The sequence below is a fragment of the Bison bison genome, unplaced genomic scaffold, assembly GCF_000754665.1.
Source record: "Bison bison bison isolate TAMUID 2011002044 unplaced genomic scaffold, Bison_UMD1.0 scf7180017864517, whole genome shotgun sequence".
NCBI lineage: Eukaryota > Metazoa > Chordata > Mammalia > Artiodactyla > Bovidae > Bison > Bison bison.
In genome coordinates this window covers 5,277,920-5,299,815 of record NW_011495070.1, presented here as the reverse complement: position 1 = coordinate 5,299,815, position 21,896 = coordinate 5,277,920, and positions in this window count along the sequence as shown.

Genomic DNA, 21,896 nt, shown 5'->3' with positions numbered 1-21,896 from the left:
TTCTGGAGAGTCGATCTCAGGCTGTGACCCTCCTGGCGGATGTCAACCATCCAGGATCTCAGGAAAACGTGGTTAGCATCTGGGAGCCTGCTCATAGTTTGGTAGAAGATGCCATCTCTGGGGCTGAGATTGTAGTAGCCCCTTGCTCTGACTGTCTCAAGCCTGCCTCTCTGCCTCCAGGCGGGGAGGGGCCGGTATGCAGCCTTCAAGCTCCCCTTTGGTATTTGCTCAATCCTTTGTTCTGTGAGTGGGCCATGATGGCATTAGGCTAGAGCCTTTCAAAAGAAAATTCTCTTTTCTGCAGTTGTGGATAGGCATTGGCCATCTGGTGCAAATAACCAACTCATTGGAAAAGACTGTGATACTGGGAAAGATTGAAGGCGAGAAGAGAAGGGGACAACAGAGGATGAGATGGTTGGATGGTATCACTGACTCAATGGACACGAGTTTGAGTAAGCTCTGGGAGTTGGTGATGGACGGGGAAGCCTGGCATGCTGCAGTCCATGGGGTCACAAAGAGTTGGACTCAACTGAGTGACTGAACTGAACAGACTGAACTGAACATTTTTATGGTTTTGATGAAGAATGGAAATCATGGCAAAATGTGATAGACCCATGCATCTGAGTAAGTGTAGTGAACGGAGGGGAACTGAGTAAGTCACATGGTTCAGGTTCCCCTCATGTCCTTCCATCTTTAGAGATGAGAAGGCTCTTTTCCTCCCAGTAGAGAAAGAACACTTCTCACATGAGAGTCTTAGGTCCTGTTTCAGGCAGATGGTCACAAAGTCCTTTCTGAACCTGCCATTTCTCAAATTCCTTCAGCTTAAAATATTAACATTGACAAGGCATCATATTTGGGGGGTGATGTGCCCTGAATCCCATCATAACCAATTGCTAAAATCTCCTAGGAGTAAGGAGGAGTAATCCCAGGCCTACAGAGATTACAGAAAAGACAGGTGGCAGGTAATGTGCCCTATAAGAGCAAGTGAGCTTCAAACCTGGGGGGTTTATGGAAAAGAGATGGCAGCTAAGAGTCTGAAGGGTAGAAAATAAGGAGCAAAGAAGAAATCTGTCCCATCTCATGGCTCACTAGAAGGTTTCAGGGAAAACAGTGATTAAGTTTGAGAGTCAGATTTCAATTCGAGCAAAAAAGTGAAAGTTATGTTTTCTGAATGTACTTATTATATACCTTGAATGTATGTAAAATGTCTCAAAGCATAGATACTTCAGCCAGACAAACTTGACATTGAATTTTATTACCAAATGTGCAAATTTAGGAAAGATGTTAAACTTGCTAAGTCTCATTTTTCTCTTCCAAAATGGGTGCAATATACTTATCTAATTTTTGTAAGAAGAGGTTGGAATAGGAAGAATCATATATCTAGTGTGGAGTCTGAAATATTACAATAGACAAATAAATAGTAACCCAAATAGATACTTTAAACGTTTATATTAAATAAATTGATAAGAAACTCTATCCAGGCTCTAAGGCAAAAAGTTAACTAGATTACTTTCTCAAAACGGCAACCCACTCCACTAGTCTTGCCAGGAAAATACCATGGACAGAGGAGCTTGGCAGGCTATAATCCATGGGGTCGCAGAGTTGGACACGACTGAACACATGCACATACATTATCACAAAGCATCTACGGAGCATATTCTATACATAGGTTGCAGAGAGAAATGGGCCTAATTCATTACCTTCCCCCTTTTAAAATATGCACATTTTCATGTCATTATGCTCCAAATTCAACTATGGCTTTTAATTTTATTTAAAATAAAAGCTTAAGTTTTAAAGAACCGATGTAAAGGATTTCTTTATGCAAATGTGATTTTAATATTGCTTGCTAACTTCACATCAAGATGAAATTGAGCCTTTTACTTCAGGCCAAGATGAAATAACATGGACTGGATTTACCTCTGGCTTAAAACAGCAAAAACAAAACAAAACTAGCTGTGATTTTTCAGGTACTGGATGTCAAACAACAAAAACCAAGTATCCTTGAATGACAAGAAGCAAACGAGGGTGGTAAAGGTAGTGGAAAGGGGCCCCCAGCTGCCTCAGGTTTCTGTTCCGGGAGAGTTTCCGGCAACAGGGCAGGAGGGGGTGCTCACTGGAGCCTGGCAACAGGGCAGGAGGGGGTGCTAACTGGAACCTGGCAGTCTCTGCAGTAAACGGATGGAGCTGAGGTGCACAAACAGCAAGGCAGCTAGAGTTCATAGATCAGGGGACAGGAGAAAGAAGACTATGCAGAAAAACACCTCTGAGCTATGGAGAGGCTCGGTGGTGGTATGTTCCGCTGAGTACTGATCAGCACAAGTCTGTGAAGAAACTGCTGATTCCAACAAAAACCATGTGAAAGGGGAAGAAATATCAATTCCTGGAACTCAAACTGGGCCTAGACTAGTGCTTGTTTCTAGCAGCCAGAATGGTGGAAAGAGAAAGAGAAAAAATGTCACTGGAGAATGTTATTCAGGTTGTTTGAGAGCTATGGTACTTACCATTTTACTAGTAAAGGGCTTAGCTGAGATGGTGACAGAAAAGAAGCTCTAAAGAGGGAAAAAAGGAAATAAAAATGGCACTTTTAGAAAAAATTACTACTACCAGAAGTGATAAAATTAGACCAGTAAACGGTAGCCAATGGATAGTGATCTGGGTTCGAAGGAAGATATTGATTCCGACCAGTATGACAAGTCATCAGCAAGTCTCCCTGCTTGGAAGCCAATATCTTCTTACTCCAAAAATATCCCTTTTAAAAGGATGAGGGGCAGGAATGTGACTGCCTTCCTCTGGCCATCTATGATGCAATATAAAATGTCTAAAGCAGTGTGTGGTAAACGCCAGTCTTAAATAAAATTCATCCAGGAAATCTTGTTAAACTTCAGATAGTGATACAGTTGGCCTAGGGTGAGGCCAGCCATTCTGCATATCTAAGTTTCCTCCCAGAGCTTCTGTTGCTGGTACCCAGGCCATACTTTAAGTAGTGAAGGTCTAAAAGTTTTCAAGTGCTTGTGCACTTTAATTGTTGGTGTTTAGTCATTTAGTCTTTTCTCACTCTTTTGTGACCCCATGGACTGTAGCCTATCAGGTTCCTCTGTCCATGGGATTTCCCAGGCAGATTACTGGAATGCATTGCCATTTCCTTCTCCAGGCTATCTTCCCGATCCAGGGATCAAAACAGTGTCTGTGGCATTGGAAGGTGAATTCTTTATCACTAAGCTACCGGGGAAGCCCATGCTTTCATTAGGGGGTCCTAAAAATGGAGCAGTGGAGCCTAAGATTTTGTGGTATCAAAGTACATATACTATTTCTGTTACACAAGTAGCGGTAGTTGTTGTTTAGTTACTAAGTCATATCTGACTCTTTTGTGAACCCATGGATTGTAGCCTGCCAGGCTCCTCTGTCCATGGGATTTCCCAGGCAAGAATACTGGAGTGGATTGCCACTTCCTTCTCCAGGGGATCTTCCTGACCCAGGTATTGAACCCAAGTCTCCTGCATTGCAGGAGGGTTCTTTACCTGCTGAACCACCACCAGGGAAGACCATAGTAAGTAGTACCTACTGCTAAGGAAGGAAGTTGCCTAATGGAAACAACGTATAAAGAATATCAGATAATGTAGAACACTTTTATATTAAAAAGGGATAAAATCTGCATTAGCAATATAAATATTTTCAGGATAAAACCTTTACAGGCTTAAATTGTAAAGGTTTTATCCTGAAAATATTTATATTGCTAATGTAGATCTGGTCTCATAGTGTAATGGTAAAGAATCTACTTGGCAACTCAAGAGATGCTAGAGACGCATGTTTGATCCCTGGGTCAGGAAGAGTTCCTAAAGTAGGATATGGCAACCCATTCCAGTATTCTTGCCTGGAAAATCCCATGGACAAAGGAGCATGGTAGGCTACAGTCCATGGGATTGCAAAGTGTTGGACACGACTTAGCATGTACACACTCATGGCCTTATCTTACATATATAATATAAACCAATTACATCTTGAACTGAGAACCTCATAAGAACCACAGTAAGATAACTAAGGGTTTATATACCAAATGGTAGAATGTGAAAACTGTGAAAGTTAATCCTTTGACAATGTAAACAGTTTATGTGCTTCAACATTGTAAACTAAGCCAATTCTAAATAAAGGCATAGAAATTACAGATAAATGCACACTGATCTAAAAAATTCCTTCCATTGAAATTCCTTAATTGCCATCATTTAATGCCTAGGCTAAAGTTTTCTGAAGATACTAAGACAATTTCAAATCAAGTTAGAAAAAGAGAATTCCTTTTAAATCATCTCAGATGACAGGTGGCCAGGAGAAAATTGATCTTAGAGATCTACCAATGTCAACTGGCATCCAAGAAAGAAGCTCTTGATTACAGTCTCTGCATCCTTTGGCTATTATCTTAGAAAATTGAAGGGAGTCAAGGAAGTTATGAACTGTAGAGCAGTATCGTTTTCTTCAAGCCATTCTTCAATAATAGAACTGGAGCTGCGCAATCACTGAAAGGCAGAGGGGCGGAGAGGAGCAGCTGATTGTTAAGGAGGGCGCTGAACCAACAACGAGTGTTTTTAATCTTTCTGAGTCCTCCTACACCTAGGAGCTAGACTGGTAAGATATTGCAACTTTGTGATTTGAGAACAAACCATGATGTCGTCTGTCGAGCTGGTCCAGGTGAAGTAAACATAGGTAGTTGACTGCATAATGAGATTTGTGAAACAGTGACATACCGGTTATATATTCTGATTCCAGGCAAGGTGCTATTTCAGTGAATAAAGGTGGTGATTTTCTCTCCACTCTGTCACTGCCCCCGCCTTCACACCTCCCTGCCTGCTGGGCAATTTGCTGGAGATTTGGCATGGCCACTGGAGTTCATTATTCAGAACTGCAGCTTATAAATATACACATTCTATAAATAAATAGAAATTCCATAAATAAATTCTATAAATAAATAGAAATGCTATTTTCCCACTTATTTCCTATGAAGGAAATGAAAAGACTAGCATTTCTAAACACTTATTCAAGCAATCATTTGGTTCTCTTTTATTTTCTTTGGGAATGAGTCTTGTTGACTCTGGCAGATATTCAGTCTTTTTCATTAAGTGCCTCTCACTGATGAGTAGAAAGAAAATGTTGCGTCATATGGGAACCAAAAGACTTCCTTGCAAAGTTCTCCCATTGATCATCTTTAGCTATTTGGGCTTTTTAAAAGCAAAGCAAAGTATTGTCTATCAGATTATCCAACCAAATAGATACCTAATTTTCAGACCATGTTGTGATATGACTTAAAGCCCCAGAGGATGTACAAAACATATACTGTGAATTCAATGTCAGCAACAATTTATTATAGACAATTATAAAAATATAGTTTAATAAAAGGTATTTTATTTGCTATACTATGGGAACAGTGAAATCTTTTTTGTTTGGATATAAGGTAGGAGTGAAAAAAAGTGTGTTCTGAAAGAGTTTGAGTTTTCTTTTTTCCTTCCTTTTCTTTGTCCTTTCTTTTCTCTCTCCTTCCTACCATCTTTAACAGCCAAGATGCCAGGATATTCCTTTGATGGAGTTGATACCTAGATCTAATTTTCTCATTTTAGTGATACGTATGGTTTTCCAATACTCAGTCTGAAATATTGATATGTCACCATAATGGAATATCAAGCCCATTTTGTAATTTGAGGGTAATTTACAAAGTGTGTGGCTGTATGCTATATGACTTCTTTTGCCAAAGTTGCATGTCCTCAACTCAACTGAGGACACTTATCTCAACACTTATTGGGAGCCAAGGATTTGCAAAGCCATTGTGTATTAAATGATCAATGATGCACAAATTGACTAGAGATGGCCTCTGCCAATTCATGGCGGAAACAGCTACTTGCAAAAACTGTATGAGACAAACTCAGGAAAGCCGTGTAACTATTTGATTCATTTAAATATTTGCTGAGCTATTGCTATGATAGGCACTATGAAAAGCAGTGACAGAAAGGGACAGCTTTGACCTTAAGAAACGTGTAATCAAAATTTAGAAAGACAAGGAAGTACAAAGTGCTGTGGTAATTGCTATAAAGAACATAAGCACATATACAGTGAATCTCTGAACTTCTCATTGTCAAAGACAATAGGTACTAAAACTACACATATGTGCTATCACTTTAATGGCAGACATCAATATCAGATTATAACACTGCTAAGCCTGAACAGAGCCATTTCACCCAAAATATTAACATCTAAGTCACCATAGAAGCCCTTTGTTCCTATGCACAATCTTAGGTATTACATTCTTGCTCTTCTTCCAATCCCTGCCAAGTCAATTACCAGTTTCTATGGATGCATTTCATTGTAACACCTTCACTGCAAATGTGTCCGTGCAGTTCTCTATTCCTCATCCAAACCTAGTTCATTTTTTTCTTAGTCTACTTCAACTGTGGCCTTCAAATTGTACCCTTTGATTTAATCTTTTTAATTCTATACCAAGTGTCTATAATACTCTATATATAACTCGCAGTTTGTGAATCATAAACTTATGATTTATATTTTTCATAAATTAGAATCTTAATTCTTCAATCTAATAATTAAGGTGGAGAAGGAAATGGCAATCCACTCCAGTATTCTTGCCTGGAGAATCCCAGGGATGGAGGAGCCTGGTGGGCTGTCATCTATGGGATTGCATAGAGTCGGACACGACTGAAGCGACTTAGCAGCAGCAGCAGCAGCAGCAGCAGCAGCAGTAATTAAGTGCCATCATAATTACTCTAACTGTACCAACATGCATAGCACTCTAAAGTTTATAAGGAACATTCATACCATGATCATGACATTAATCTACAGAGAATAGGTAAAATATATTATTTTTCTAGGAGAAATAATGACTCTTCTGAAATAAGAGGGCAATTGAGAATACCCCCAGTTTGAATTTAGGTATTCTGCCTTCAAATATGAATCTTCCAAATATAATGATCAATACCACTTTGCATACGTCAGATGTCCCCATAATGATAGTTTTCTTCAAGAATAATGGGTTACCTGGCCACATATAAACAAAAACAAAAAAACCCCTTTTACTTGAAATGCTTTTCTTCATTCTGTATTATTCCATGTCTATTATTTCTTCAAGGACACCAACTTACCTTCTTTAGAAAATCACTTCTGGGTAGAATTCATCTTATTTTTATTATTTTTAAAATTAATTAATTTTCTCCATACTTATTCATTCAAATTTTACTATACTATCTTCATTTGCTGTATTAGTTTATAGTTTGTTTGACCTTGATATTTATAGTTTGACTGCAACTCTCTTGGACATACTATGTCTTTTGATATTTAAACATATTATATAATACTTGATAAAGTTCTTTGCATATAGCAAATATTAATTGAACGCTTGTTGACTCATTACTGATCTTTCCCATCGCATACTGTCTCTTCTGTCTCTAGACATAGTTGTGGCAGGCAGATTAATGGCCTCCCAAAGATGTCCATGTTTAATCCCGAGAAACTATGATTTGTTTAGGTTAAATGCAAAGAGCAATTAAAGAATCATAGAAAGAATTAAATGTGCTAATCAGCTGACCTTGTGATGGGGAGATTATTCTGGATTACCTGGGAGGCTTGACACATCACAGGAGTTCTTATAAATAACAGAGAGAAGCAGGAGAGAGAGAACCAGAGAGATGGTAGCATGAGAAGGATTTATAGATTCAGCAAAGGACTGTGAATGAAAGCACAGGGAGCTCAGCTAGGTGTTCTGTGATGACCTGGATGGGTGGATGGTGGTGGAGTGGGAGAGAGGTCCAAGAAGGAGAGGATGTATGTATACACGTAGCTGATTCACTTCATCGTACAGCAAAAACTAACAACACTGTAAAGCAATTATACTCCAATAAAAAGGAAAAGAGAGAGAGAGAGACAGTGTTAATGGCCTTCAAAAGCTGGAAAAGCTTTAAAAAAAAAAGAAAAATAAAAAATATTTTCCTCTAGAATCTCTAGGAAGAAGGGTAGCTGTGATTTTAACCTAAGGGAGACCAGTTTCATCCTCTGACTTTCAGAACTATATGATGATAAGTTTGTGCTGTTTTAAGCCATTGTTTATGATAATATGTTCCAGCAGTCACAGGAAATGAATATATAACTAACATACCATTTATTTGATAAAAATACTAAAGATGGGCTTTCATGGAAAATCTACTGAGATTTTCTGAATCATATGAAGATTATATTTTTACTCAGCTTAAATTTTCCACAAGTGTTTTCTGTGTGTGTTTACAACCTGATTATAAACAGCTGTAGCTAAATGTCAGTCAGTCAGTCAGTCCAGTAGCTCAGTTGTGTCCGATTCTTTGCAACCCAATGGAAGGTGGCACACCAGGCCTCCCTATCCAACACCATCTCCTGGAGCTTGCTCAAACTCACGTCCGTCGAGTTGGTGATGCCATCCAACCATCTCATCCTCTGTTGTTTCCTTCTCCTCCCACCTTCAATCTTTCCCAGCATTAGGGTCTTTTCCAGTGAGTCAGTTCTTCACATCAGGTGGCCAAAGTACTGGAGTTTCAGCTTCAACATCAGTCCTTCCAATGAATATTCAGGACTGATTTCCTTTAGGATTGACTGGTTGTATCTCCTTGCAGTCCACGGGACTCTCAAGAGTCTTCTCCAACACCACAGTTCAAAAGCATCAATTCTTTGGTGTCAGCTTTCTTTATAGTCCAACTCTTACAACCATACATGACTACAGGAAAAACCACAGCTTTGACTAGACAGATCTTTGTCAGCAAAGTAATGTTTCTGCTTTTTGATATGCTGTCTAGATTGGGCATAGCTTTTCTTCCAAGGAGTAAATGTCTTTTAATTTCATGGCTGCAATCACCACCTGCCGTGATTTTGGAGCCTAAAAAATTAAATTCTCTCACTGTTTCCATTGTTTCTCCATCTATTTGCCATGAAGTGATGGGACCAGATGCCATGATTTTAGAACATGAATCCTCTTCACATGAACCCTTCTACGCTTTTTGACTGCATCTCCCATCATTATTCTTTCATTCAAGACCCACGCCATTCTATGTACAGCTTTCTAAAAGAGCTAAATGCTCCCCTAAACTCTGGCTTTTTCTCATTGCCCCCTTGCCCTCCACACACTGAGGTTTTAAAAGTCAGTTTGGACATCACTTCCATGGCAACCTTGCTGTCCTTCATCTGAGGTAGGCCCTTTCCTTTGTGTCTCCTTTGCCTACTATATATTATTTGCTATAGTTTAGTTGCTTTTTAATATCTCAGTTTTCCCATCTAAGTTTTAAGCAACTTGTGCTCAGGAAGCATGCTTTGAGCCATCATCCCAACCCCAGCCTTGGCAGTGCTGTTCACAATAGTGACTCAATAAAATATTGGGCAGTGAACAGAAGAACTCTCAAACCCCTCAAACATTTCTCTATAGCGCATTTTCAAATTATGTTCTGCATTTGATTCATTCTCGTTCCCCAATGCCTCTTTTGCTGACATTTTAAATTTCTCCTTTTCACAGAGTTCCGTGGTAACATTCTATTTCCCTTCTTCCTTTTATTGCCAATTCCTGAGATGTGAGTCACACCTGTGCCACAGCTTCAACTCATTTACGTTTTAATCCTCTGCATATCTGGCTTTTGAAAACACCCTACTACGGAAATTATTCTGTTAATATCACCACCTGCCTACCTCAATTCAATAACCTTTTCTCAATTCGTGTTTTATTAAATCTCTCCAATTCTTTAGACTTTTGATCTTTAAGCCTCTTTATTATTCTTGTTCTTCTGTTCTTTTCTGCTAGTTTCTCTTTCTCCAGACCTGGCCCTTTTCCTCTTGATTCATAACTGTGGTTCTTACTCTAATTTGGTTCTGTGTCTCCTGCTCCCCTCCTTAAAGACTCACACGATCTGTCCTCTCATAGGTTTTTACATCCCACTCCCTGGTTACTCACCTTTGCTTCAGGCCCATATGTGTAAAACTAAATGGCAATACAAATTTGTTTCCCTGGCATTATTGGAAACTCAGCCTTTCCTACACAAATATTCTTTTCCCTGAATTCAGTTACCCTTCAGAATACTCCCATGACTGTAAGGATAACGGCTTTAGTTGTAATTCCCTGTATTTGAAAATACAGCATGGATTCCTATTTTTACTTTACCCATTAGATTCAGTTATTCAAGTTTCCTCATATCTATGATATAAATAATATTAATATTCACAATTCTTTTGCCCTTTAGTTATTGTGCACTCATCATTTCCTACCTAATTTTTTAGTCAGATATAATTTGAGTACAAATCCTGAGGCCCTCTCTGTCTGCTGTCTAGCCAAGGGGAAGCTGTTTAACTTCTCTAAGCCTCAATTTTCTCAATTTGTAGAAATAGCACCATAAACATACCCAATATTACTAATAGTTTATATGCTCTGAGAGTGAATTACTGTAAATAAAACATTAAGCACAATTTCTGACAAAAGTAAAAGCACTCATTAAATAGCAGATATTACTTTTTTTTCACATGTTAGCATCTCAGAAATCAGATTGCTTTATAATCAATAGTATGTCATAGATTATCTATCAATTTTGTTTACTCGTGGTTCTAGAATAATCAATAATGCATTAGCAAAAGGATTCTCTGCCTCTGAGCCACTAGGAAAGCCCATATTCATTTGAAATTGCTTGCCTTCCTCCTTGAATCAGAAGAGGGCAGTATTATTGCTTGCTTCCTTCCATTATGATGTTTCACATATTTTGGACATTTTCCCAGAGTCTGTTGCGGTAGGTTCTCTTTAACATTCACTTCTGAAAGCCATATATAAAAGGGCTCAAGCCAAATGGTAGTGGGCCTTTCAAGCTCTGGCATCCAGTTGATGTATCCAATAGAACCATCACCTGGGAGTGGGCAGGAAGTTGGCAGAGGGGATGGAAAGAACACCTGTTCCCTTGAGTGATATTTGTCCCCTAGTGAGCAGGGAAGAATGGGCATGTGTCCTGATTTTCACATTCTTTTAATGTCCACAGTAGGTGGATATTCAAGCTTTTGGAAAAATAAAATTTGAATATTCTATATACATAAAGTCTATGCAGTATATTTCTAGATGAAGTAAACTATCAGATTACTAACTTAAAATTAAACTATTTATAGGATTTATTTTAATAAAAATTTAATTTGGAGCAACCAATATAGGCTGTAAGTGATTTGGGTTAAAAGACTGCTGTCCACTGAAGAATAAGATTTGAAGTTTACAGAATATACATTGGATTGAATGGTGCAAAACTTATTTTGAACAACTAGCCTATATTTATATGCAATAATTATTTATGCATCAGATATTTAGTAATGCAAAATGATAAAACACCAGAATGCTAGTCACTTAGATTTCTGTCAACCATGTCATGTATACTTAAAAGAGACTCATTAAAAACATATTTTAAAAATCTGTTATCTTTTAAGTAAATGCATACATATTTCTTTATTAATGAAGATTGCCCAATCTTATTAATGCAAAATGTAAATTATTGTTAAATAATTTAAAATCAATACCTTTATAGTTGATTCCTTTTCTTATATTACACCTACCTTCCCTTTCTACCCTGTTGGAGTAGAAGGACATGCACGCATCTTCTGTGAGAACTCTGAAATTAAAACTTGCTGCTGAACAACCGTCAACAGGAAAATGTTGGATCCCACCAAAAAGAGATACCCTACGTCCAAAGGCAAAGGAGAAGCCCCAACAAGATGGTAGGAGGGGAGAAATTACATCTAGCATCAAACCCCATACCTACCAGAGATGCTCAGAGGGCCCAAAGTCTTGTGCCACCAGGAGAACCCACAGAGACAGAGAGAGACCTGCCTTTGAGTGTGTGAGTGTCTCCTGAGGAGGTACAGGTCAGCAGCCTGTGCATATGGACCACGTGGACCACAGCCCGTCTAAATCAATGAAACTAGGAGCCACGCCATTCAGGGGCACCCAAGATGGACAGGCCACGGTGAGAGTTCTGACAAAATGTGGTCCATGGGAGAAGGGAATGGCAAACCACTTCAGTGTTCTTGCCTTGAGAACCCCATGAACAGTATGAAAAGGCAAAAAGATATGACACTGAAAGATGAACTACCCAGGTCGGTAGGTGCCCAATATGCTACTGGAGAAGAGTGGAGAAATAACTCCAGAAAGAATGAAGAGATGGAGCCAAAGCAAAAACAAGACTCGGTTGTGGGTATGACTGGTGATGGAAGTAAAGTCCAAAGCTGTAAAGAACAATGTTGCATAGGAACCTGGAATGCTAGGTCCCTAGATCAAGGTAAATTGGAAATGCTCAAACAGGAGATGGCAGGAGTGAACATTGACATTTTAGGGATCAGTGAACTAAAATGGACTGAAATGGGTGAATTTAACTCAGATGATAATTATATCGACTATTGTGGGTGAGAATCCCTTAGAAGAAATGGAGTAGCCATCACAGTCAACAAAAGATTCCAAAATGCAGTACTTGGATGCAATCTCAAAAACGACTCAAAACAGAATGATCTCCAAAACAGAATCATCTCTCTTCATTTCCAAGGCAAACCATTAAATATTACATGAATCCAAGTCTATGCCCCAAACACTGAGGCCAAAGAAGCTGACTTTGAATGGGTCTTTGAAGACCTATAAGACTTCTAGAACTAACAGCCAAAAAAGATGTCCTTTTCATCACAGGGGACTGGAATGCAAAAGTAGGAAGTCAAGAGATACCTGGAATAACAGGCAAATTTGGCCTTAGAGTACAAAATGAAGCAGGGCAAAGGCTAACAGAGTTTTGCCAAGACAATGCACTGGTCATAGCAAATACCCTCTGCCAACAACACAAGAGAAGATTCTACACATGGACATCACCAGATGGTCAATACCAAAATCAGATTGATTATATTATTTGCAGCCAAAGATGGAGAAACTCTATACAGTTAGCAAAAAGAAAACCAGGAGCTGATGGTAGCTTAGATCATGAACTCCTTATTGCAAAATTCAGACATAAATTGAAGAAAGTAGGGAAAACCACTAGACCATTCAGGTATGGCCTAAATCAAATCCCTTATGATTATACAGTAGAAGTGGCAAATAGATTCAAGGAATGAGCTCTGACAGACAAAGTGCCTGAAGAACTATGGATAGAGGTTCATGACATTATACAGTAGGCAGTGATCAACACCATCCCCAAGAAAAAGAAATGTAAAAAGGTTGTTTGAAGAGGCCTTACAAATAGATGAGAAAAGAAGAGAAGTGAAAGGCAAAGGAGAAAAGGAAAGACATACCCATTTGAATGTAGACTTCCAAAGCATAGCAAGGAGAGATAAGAAAGACTTCCTCAGTGATCAGAGCAAAGAAATAGAGGAAAACAATAGAATGGGAAAGACTAGAGATATTTTCAAGAAAACTAGAGATACCTATGGAACATTTCATCCAACGATGTGCATAATAAAGGACAGAAATGGTACGGACCTAACAGAAGCAGAAGATATTAAGAAGAGGTGAAAACAATATACAGAAGAACTATACAAAAAAGATCTTCATGACCCAGATAACCATGATGATGTGATCACTCACCTAGAGCCAGACATCCTGGAATGTGAAGTCAAGTATCACTATGAACAAAACTAGTGGAGGTGATGGAATTCCAACTGAGTTATTTCAAATCTTAAAAGATGATGCTGTGAAAGTGCTACACTCAATATGTCAGCAAATTTGGAAAACTCATCAGTGACCACAGAACTGGAAAAGGTCAGTATTCATTCCAATCCTTAAGAAAGGCAATGCCAATGAATGTTCAAACTACTGCACAATTGCAGTCATCTCACATGCTAGCAAAGTAATGCTCAAAATTATCCAAGCTAGGCTTCAATAGTACATGTGCTGTGAACTTCCAGATGATCATCTAGATTTAGAAAAGGCAGAGGAACCAGTGATCAAATTGCCAACATCTGTTGGATCATCGAAAAAGTAAGAGAGTTCCAGAAAAATAACTAATTCTGCTTTATGGTCTATGCCAAATCCTTTGACTGTGTGGATCACAACAAACTGTGGAAAATTCTTCAAGAGATGGGAATACCAGACCACCTGATCTGCCTCCTGAGAAATCTGTATGCAGGTTAAGAATCAATAGTTAAAACTGGACATGGAACAACAGACTGGTTCCAAGTCAGGAAAGGAGTACATCCTTTCATTTAACTCATATGCAGAGTACCAACATGTGAAATGCTAGACTGGATGAAGCACAAGCTGGAATCAAGATTGCCAGGAGAAATATCAATAACCTCAAATATGCAGATGACACCACCCTTATGCAGAAAGTGAAGAACTAAAGAGCCTCTTGAAAGTGAACATGAAAGGGGGAGTGAAAAAGTTGGCTTAAAACTCAACATTCAGAAAACTAAGATCACGGCATCTGGTTCCATCACTTCATGGCAAATAGATGGGGAAACAGTGAGAGACTTTATTTTCTTGGGCTCCAAAATCACTGTAGATGGTGACTGCAGCCATGAAATTAAAAGATACTTGCTCCTTGGAAGAAATGCTGTGACAAACCTAGACAGCATATTAAAAAGCAGAGACGTTACTTTGCCAACAAATGTCCATTCAAACCTATGGTTTTTCCAGGGTCATGTATAGATGTGAGAGTTGGACTATAAAAAAAGCTGAGCACTGAAGAATAGATGTTTTTGAACTTCGGTGTTGGAGAAAACTCTTGAGAGCCTCTTGGGTCACAAGCAGATCAAACTAGTCCATTCTAAAGGAAATCAATCCTGAATTTTTATTGGAAAGACTCATGCTGAAACTGAAACTCCAAGATTGTGGCCACCTGAGGAGAAGAACTGACTCACTGAAAAACACCCTTATGCTGGGAGAGATTTAAAGCAGGAGGAGAAGGGGATGACAGAGGATGAGATGGTTAGATGGCATCACTGACTCGATGGACAGACTTTGAATGGGTTCTGGGAATTGGTGATGGACAGGGAAGTCTGGTGTGTTGCAATCCATGGGGTCACATAGATTTGGACTGGATTGAGTGACTGAACTGAAATGCACCCTGCTTCTGATAGGATCTAACTCCTACTGGAACAAACTGTCAGAATCCAATCACTTCAACTAAATCATTCTTGTTTTTGTTTTCCCTCAATCACAAAAATTTCTTGAAAATAGCTTTAGGGATATTTTAAAATTATTTTTCAAAAGCTCAGTTGGATCTGTTCAAATTTACACATAGTAAACATGTTGCCAAAACCAATTTAATTCAACTTACAATTTATATAATTTGTTCTTCCTTTTTAACTCATTAACTGATTCTGGGCCTGTAGTATACTATTTTTAGATTAAAGAGTCAAAAATCATTGTTCTAATTTGCTCAAACAGGTAAGAGTTATATACTGATTTTGTTTTTATGAGAAATATACTGCCATATTTACTGTGTGTTTGGTGTAGTCTAAAGATGAATCTAGGGAAGGCAATGGCACCCCACTCCAGTACTCTTGTCTGGAAAGTCTCATGGACGGAAGAGCCTGGTAGGCTGCAGTCCATGGGGTCGCTAAGAGTCAGACACGACTGAGCGACTTCACTTTCACTTTTCACTTTCCTGCATTGGAGAAGGAAATGGCAACCCACTCCAGTGTTCTTGCCTGGAGAATCCCAGGGATGGCGGAGCCTGGTGGGCTGCCATCTATGGGGTTGCACAGAGTCGGACACGACTGAAGCAACTTAGCAGCAGCAAAGATGAATCAAAACCATTGTCGCAAACACTGGGGAAAATAAAAACAGTGTCTTGGAAAAGTCTGTATAAACAGGATATGCTTTCTGCTATACTGGAAATATCAGTTAGTGAGTGGTAATAAAAGTAGGATATGTAAAATCTTTTCATAGCTACAATTATTCAAGATTAACCAAGATAAGCCCAGTTAAGCACATACACTCATTGTTAACTAATGTCTCAAATATACCCAAAGAGGTAGAATCTTTTTCAGCATAGGCAGATCCACATACGGCTGACTCTTGCAAAGATTTTGTAAAAATTTTGGTTGCAGGGGGAGGATTTTATAGATGTAATCATATATTTAAGGAGCAAAAATGATTATAGATCACACTATAACATTAAGATATAGATGTTTCTTTTGTCCATCTATCTCCCAAATATAAAAAGGAAGGAGAATCTCCCTCATTTTGTCTTTACTCTGGCATCAAACTAACATTCTAGTTTCTACATAATAAGGGATCACATCTCATAGACAATTACCTTTGTGTTTTTGGAAAATAGACCCATAATAGGTGAGGTTGTTTAGTGGTTTTGGTTTCTCATAAACCCTCTCTCCTTGGCTTGCAAATGGGCACCTACTTACTGTGTGCTCAAATGGCTTACTCTACGCATACACATCACAGTATGTCTCCCTCTTTACATAAGGACACCAGTCATACTGGACTAAATCCTACTCACAGGACCTCATTTAACTTTTAGTTACCTATTTAAAGGGCTTCCCCAATGGCTCAGTGGGTAAAGAATCCACCTGCAATGCAGGAGATGTGGGTTGCAACCCGCTCCAGTATTCTTGCCTGGGAAATCCCATGGACAGAGGAGCCTGGTGGGTTATAGTCCTTGGGGTTGCAAAAGAGAAAGACACCACTTAGCAACTAAACTACAACAACAAATGGCTCCTCTTGGGCAGATGACCCTCAAACGAATAAACAAGTAATCTGTATCACAACCCTTTATGTATAATTGTATCCTGATATCATTAAGAACAGTATACTTGAAATAATACATTCAACTGAAGAAAAGGAACTCTAAGATTTATACAGTGGCTGTGAATCCATAACACTGCTGAAATCTTACTGTGCAGGTTAACATTTCCTGCCTTGGCAGGGAAATAAATCCTTTGGTCAGGCCTTCATTTCCTCCCATGTGGAGAAACTCCCCATCAGAATTCCTCCACATCCTTAGCTTTTCATTCCAGTTGATCCCAATCTAATCATCCTCTGGTCATATCTGAGATGGGCATTGGAGGCCAGTTGAGGGTGGCCTAATTTCAGAAGTTCAAGGATTTTAGTACAAATGTGAGCCAGGAGTCACTTTAGAAGTTAAAGAAAAACCCCATTTTTTAATGTACCTGTTTCTTTAAATTAACATCAGCTCTATCACCAATATCAGAAACCTGGTTGTACTCAATTTCCTCCCTTACCTTCAGCTGAAAATAATTATTGCAACAGAACCCTAACTGACCTTCCTATGTATTCCTTTAGTATGTTTTTCAAATTATCACCTGAGAATTACCTTCTAAATTTAAATCTGCTTCCCTTGACAACTTATCAATTGCTTCCCATGATCTGCTGAGTAAAATACAAACTCTTTAGCATTATATGCAAATTTGTTTAGTTCTCAACTCTTCAGCACTGTCTCTTTCTAGCCTGATTGATTTGCTTGATTTCCATACTCCAGACAAAGCAACACACTGGCAAAATTTTAACTCCTTGAATACATATGGCATTTAGTCCATATCCCATGTGTTTTCACACACAAGTCTACCTTGCCTATCCTCCCCACCCTGTTGCTGTTCATATATTCATATTTCAAGTCAAGTTCAAGACCTCTCTGATAGATTCCCTTGAGATAGGGTTAACTATTCCTTTCCTCGGGCAACAATAAATGCTGCACAGACCATATGAACAAGGTTTACCAGCTAAAGTGTGAAATCTGGAGAACTTGCATGTTTATCTATTCTTACATGTAACACAATGCCTGGCATGATTTTTGTGTTCAAAACATTAATTGGGGTAGTAAAGAATAATGGTAAGAAATTGTACCCCGTAATAAGGTAAGCACTAGATTAAATTCTGATTTTTTTCTATAACTAGCTTTGGAATCTTGTAGAATCCAATTAATGTAATTTGTACACCTGCAAAATGGGAATGATGATAGAATTGATCATAGTTAAAATTTAGTAATGTGATCTCATTAAGAACTAAGCCTGGCCTATAGTAGATGCCTTATAAACTTTAGATTGCATTGTCTCTTATCTCTGTTGGATGGATTAAAGAATTGGCTTATTCTGACTTAGAAAGCTTCATATATAAGGCCATCTAGTATACCACTTAAGAGGTCTAGTTAAATACCATCAAGATCTCATTAAAACTGACAAAATTCTTCTATGCATTCCTAATAGTTGAGACAGGTTATCACTATATTTGTTGTTGTTGGACATATAATCTCCAGAGGGAAATAGATTTTACAAACTGAGTAGTAGTAAAGGAAAGCAGTTTTATACTTGGTAGGATTTTCTTAGTAATATGGGAGTTGGGTGGCTGAGGTGGCCACCATATTAGAAACTTACATTCTAATACTGATTTCATTTTTATCTTGTTTCTTTCAATGCATATTAATGAGTCAGAAATATCTTATTTTTAATTATGAAAGACGTATTTTTTTAGATCTGTAATGAATATTGTGAGGGCTACATAATGAGTAAATCATTACGATGTATCTTTAAAGCATCCCAAGGAAAGGAGGCTGCTGCTCTCTCAGGAGGCAGGGTTTGTAAAGCATAAAGGCAAAATAATATTTTTCTTGTATAATTATCTCAGTGACCCTCAAACAGCTCATTAACTCTAGCCAACATTTTCCTTTCTAATTTAAGTGTAGTGGTGCTAAATTATTTCTGGAACCCTGGTCATAGCTATTAACCTGACTCTGACTGTTGTTTCAAAGCTCACTTCATTCCTGTTACTTTAGCAAGCTGGTGCAAGCTATTTTAAGTACGGAAGGAAAACAAATTAAGCGTTAGTTACTCAGTCATGTCTAACTGTTTGTGACCCTATGGATTGTACCCTACTAGGCTCCTCTGTCCATGGAATTCTCCAGGAAAGATAATGGAGAGGGTTATGATTCCCTTCTTCCAGGGGATCTTCCCAAGCCAGGGATCAAACCCAGGTCTCCTGCATTGCAGACAGATCCTTTATCATCTGAGCCACCAGGGAAGCCCCACAAGCTATTTTAGCCCAACCACAATTTAACTAAGAGGAGACAAGTAAATCTAACTTGATTTCTAGAACAAGATCTACACCACCTTCTTACTGTATTTTTTGCAGTAGTAGCTCAAAACAAAGAGTAGTCATGGAAATTAAAAGTCAGACCTTTTCTCCATCTTGACTACGGTCTCAGCACATATTAAGCATTAACATAGAAAGATCCCTAAGCAACACTTGATGGAATCTACTTTCCACCCCTATCTTCATAAGCACATGACTACTGGTCTAACCCTAACAAAAGATGATGCTCCTAATGGAAAGATCAGAAGAACCATTTGACCCTGGGCTAGGCTGACACAGGCTATGTTGTTTTTCATTTGGGAAAGACTGACCTCTGTTTAGATCTTTCCTTGAAATGGTTGGATGAGTGACCATGTGATAGAGAAAAGTACATTAGCAAGAGTATGGTAATTTGTCTTTACTGACTTAAAAAAAAAAAACCATTTATCATTTCTTTATTATTATTATTATTATTTTTACTTTACAATATTGTATTGGTTTTGCCATACATTAACATGAATTCGCCACAGGTGTACACGTGTTCCCCTTCCTGAACCCCCCTTTCTAAATTCATGAAGTGTCACTTATTATTGAAGAGTAATCTGTGCCCAGTGCATATGAAGAGTCATCTACCTAACAGAGAGGCCTAATTAGGAAAGAAAAGAACAAGAGCAGGAACAAAGATGGAGAAGGTCCATAAGTTTCAAAGAGGAAACACCTGGAACTGTACACAAAAACTGTAAGAAGTCAAACAGGGGAGTGGGGGTGGGGTGGGGGTAGATGGAACAGTGGATAAAACTTGAACACTCTTGAAGTTATCTTTATGATCACTTGAAAATGTCACCACATGTTATAGAATTACAGGAGGTCAACCTCTCTCTGAGTGGCTTTGCATCTTCCTTAAAAGAGAGCTTAATTTCCTCAGGAACCAAAATGTATTTTCTCACGTTAATTTCAGACACTACACTAATTATGTTATATTTAAAATAATTACAGATAGCACCTATTGAAAGTTTAATATGCCCTTTGTTAAACATTTAAGATATTTGCCTTATTTAATCCTTGCCATCATTCTATCAGGTAGGGACTGTGATTATCCTCATTTCAGTCAAGAAAACTGAGCTTCCAGAAGATTAAATAATTTGTGCCAGGTCAAAAATAGCTAATTAGTGACAGATATTAGATCCAACTCTGTGTTAACTTCTATTATAAAATTCAGTATTGATAAACCAGTGGTAAATAAGCAACGAGTATATGCAAAGGTGGCTCATAGTTTGTATGATGACTTAACTGGCTCTAGAAAGATATCCAAATCTCTGAAATGAAACTGAAATTTAATCACTATACATTAAGCTCTATACATAACTCTTTATACCACACTGTGATTTCTGAATTCATTGAAAATGATAGTACACTTACCAATTCTAAAAATGAAAAGCAATCTTTTCAAATTTTGAAGCAAGATATACTAATTGTGTAATTTTGTGCCTGGAATGGGTCTGAAATTCTTTACATTCTTGCCTTTAAATGACAATTAGATGTGTAGCAAATGCAACATAATGTTGAAACGAACTCCAATATCTTAGAAAGTAGCTGAGGGTAATCACTAGCTGTTTTTTAACCATTGGCAATTGCTATGTCAATATTTGTACAAAGTCAAGAATCTGTATAAGATTTGAACACTAGAAACTATGTTTATTTGAAATTTTTTTACCCTAAAACATGTTTGAGTGGCTGGAAATGAGGCCTTAACCTATGGTGCTTTCATCTGGAGAAAACTTTGGTATGAATCCTGTTACAAGATCAAGTTAAATGTCTTGCATGTATAATTACGAAGCAGTGGGGCATCCAGTTAAAGACATCCAATGGGAGAAAGTAATGCAAATCTATAAGGATAAGGTGCTTTCAAGAACAGATTGAAAAGTAAGGCACACATAGAAGTTAATTTACACAGCAATATTTCTTCAACAATGACAGATTTCTTGGAGGGTAAGGAAAAAGGGAATTCTTTATTCAAGAGTAGAAATTTGTTCTTACAGGGGATTGGGGATTTCTAGCTCCAGTATATTTCATTAAATATTTTGTTGTTGTTTTGACTAGTTCTGTCTGACTCTTTGCAACCCCATTAATTTCAGCACATCAGGGTTCCTTGTCCTTCACTATCTCCTGGAGTTTGTTCAAACTCATGTTTCATTGAGTCAGTGATGCCATCCAACCATCTCATCCTCTGTTGCCCTCTTTTTCTCCTGCCCTCAATCTTTCCCATCAGTCTTTCCCAACTTTTCCAATGAGTCAGCTCTTTGTATCAGGTGACCAAAGTACTGGAGCTTCAGCTTCAGCTCAGTTCTGAACATTCAGGATTGATTTCCTTTAGGATTGATTGTTTCAATCTCCTTGCTGTCCAAGGGGCTCTGAAGAGTCTTCTCTAGCATCACAGTTTGAAAGCATCAATTCTTTGGTGCTCAGCCTTCTTTATGGCCCAACTCTCACATCCATACATGACTACTGGAAAAACATAGTCTTGACTATATGGACCTTTGTTGGCAAACATATCTCTGCTTTTTAATATACTAGAAATGTGTCTAAGTTTGTCATAGCTTTTCTTCCAAGGAGAAATTAATGTTAATTTCATGACTGCAGTCATTGCAGTGATTTTGGAGCCCCAAAAAATTAAAAAAAAAAATTCTGTCACTACTTGGATTTTTTTCCCAATCTATTTGCCATGAAGTGATGGGACCAGATTTCGTGATCTTAGTTTTTTGAATGTTGAGTTTTAAGCCAGCTTTTTCACTCTCCTATTTTACCTTCATCAAGAGGCTCTTTGGTTCTTCTTCACTTTCTCCCATTGGAGTGG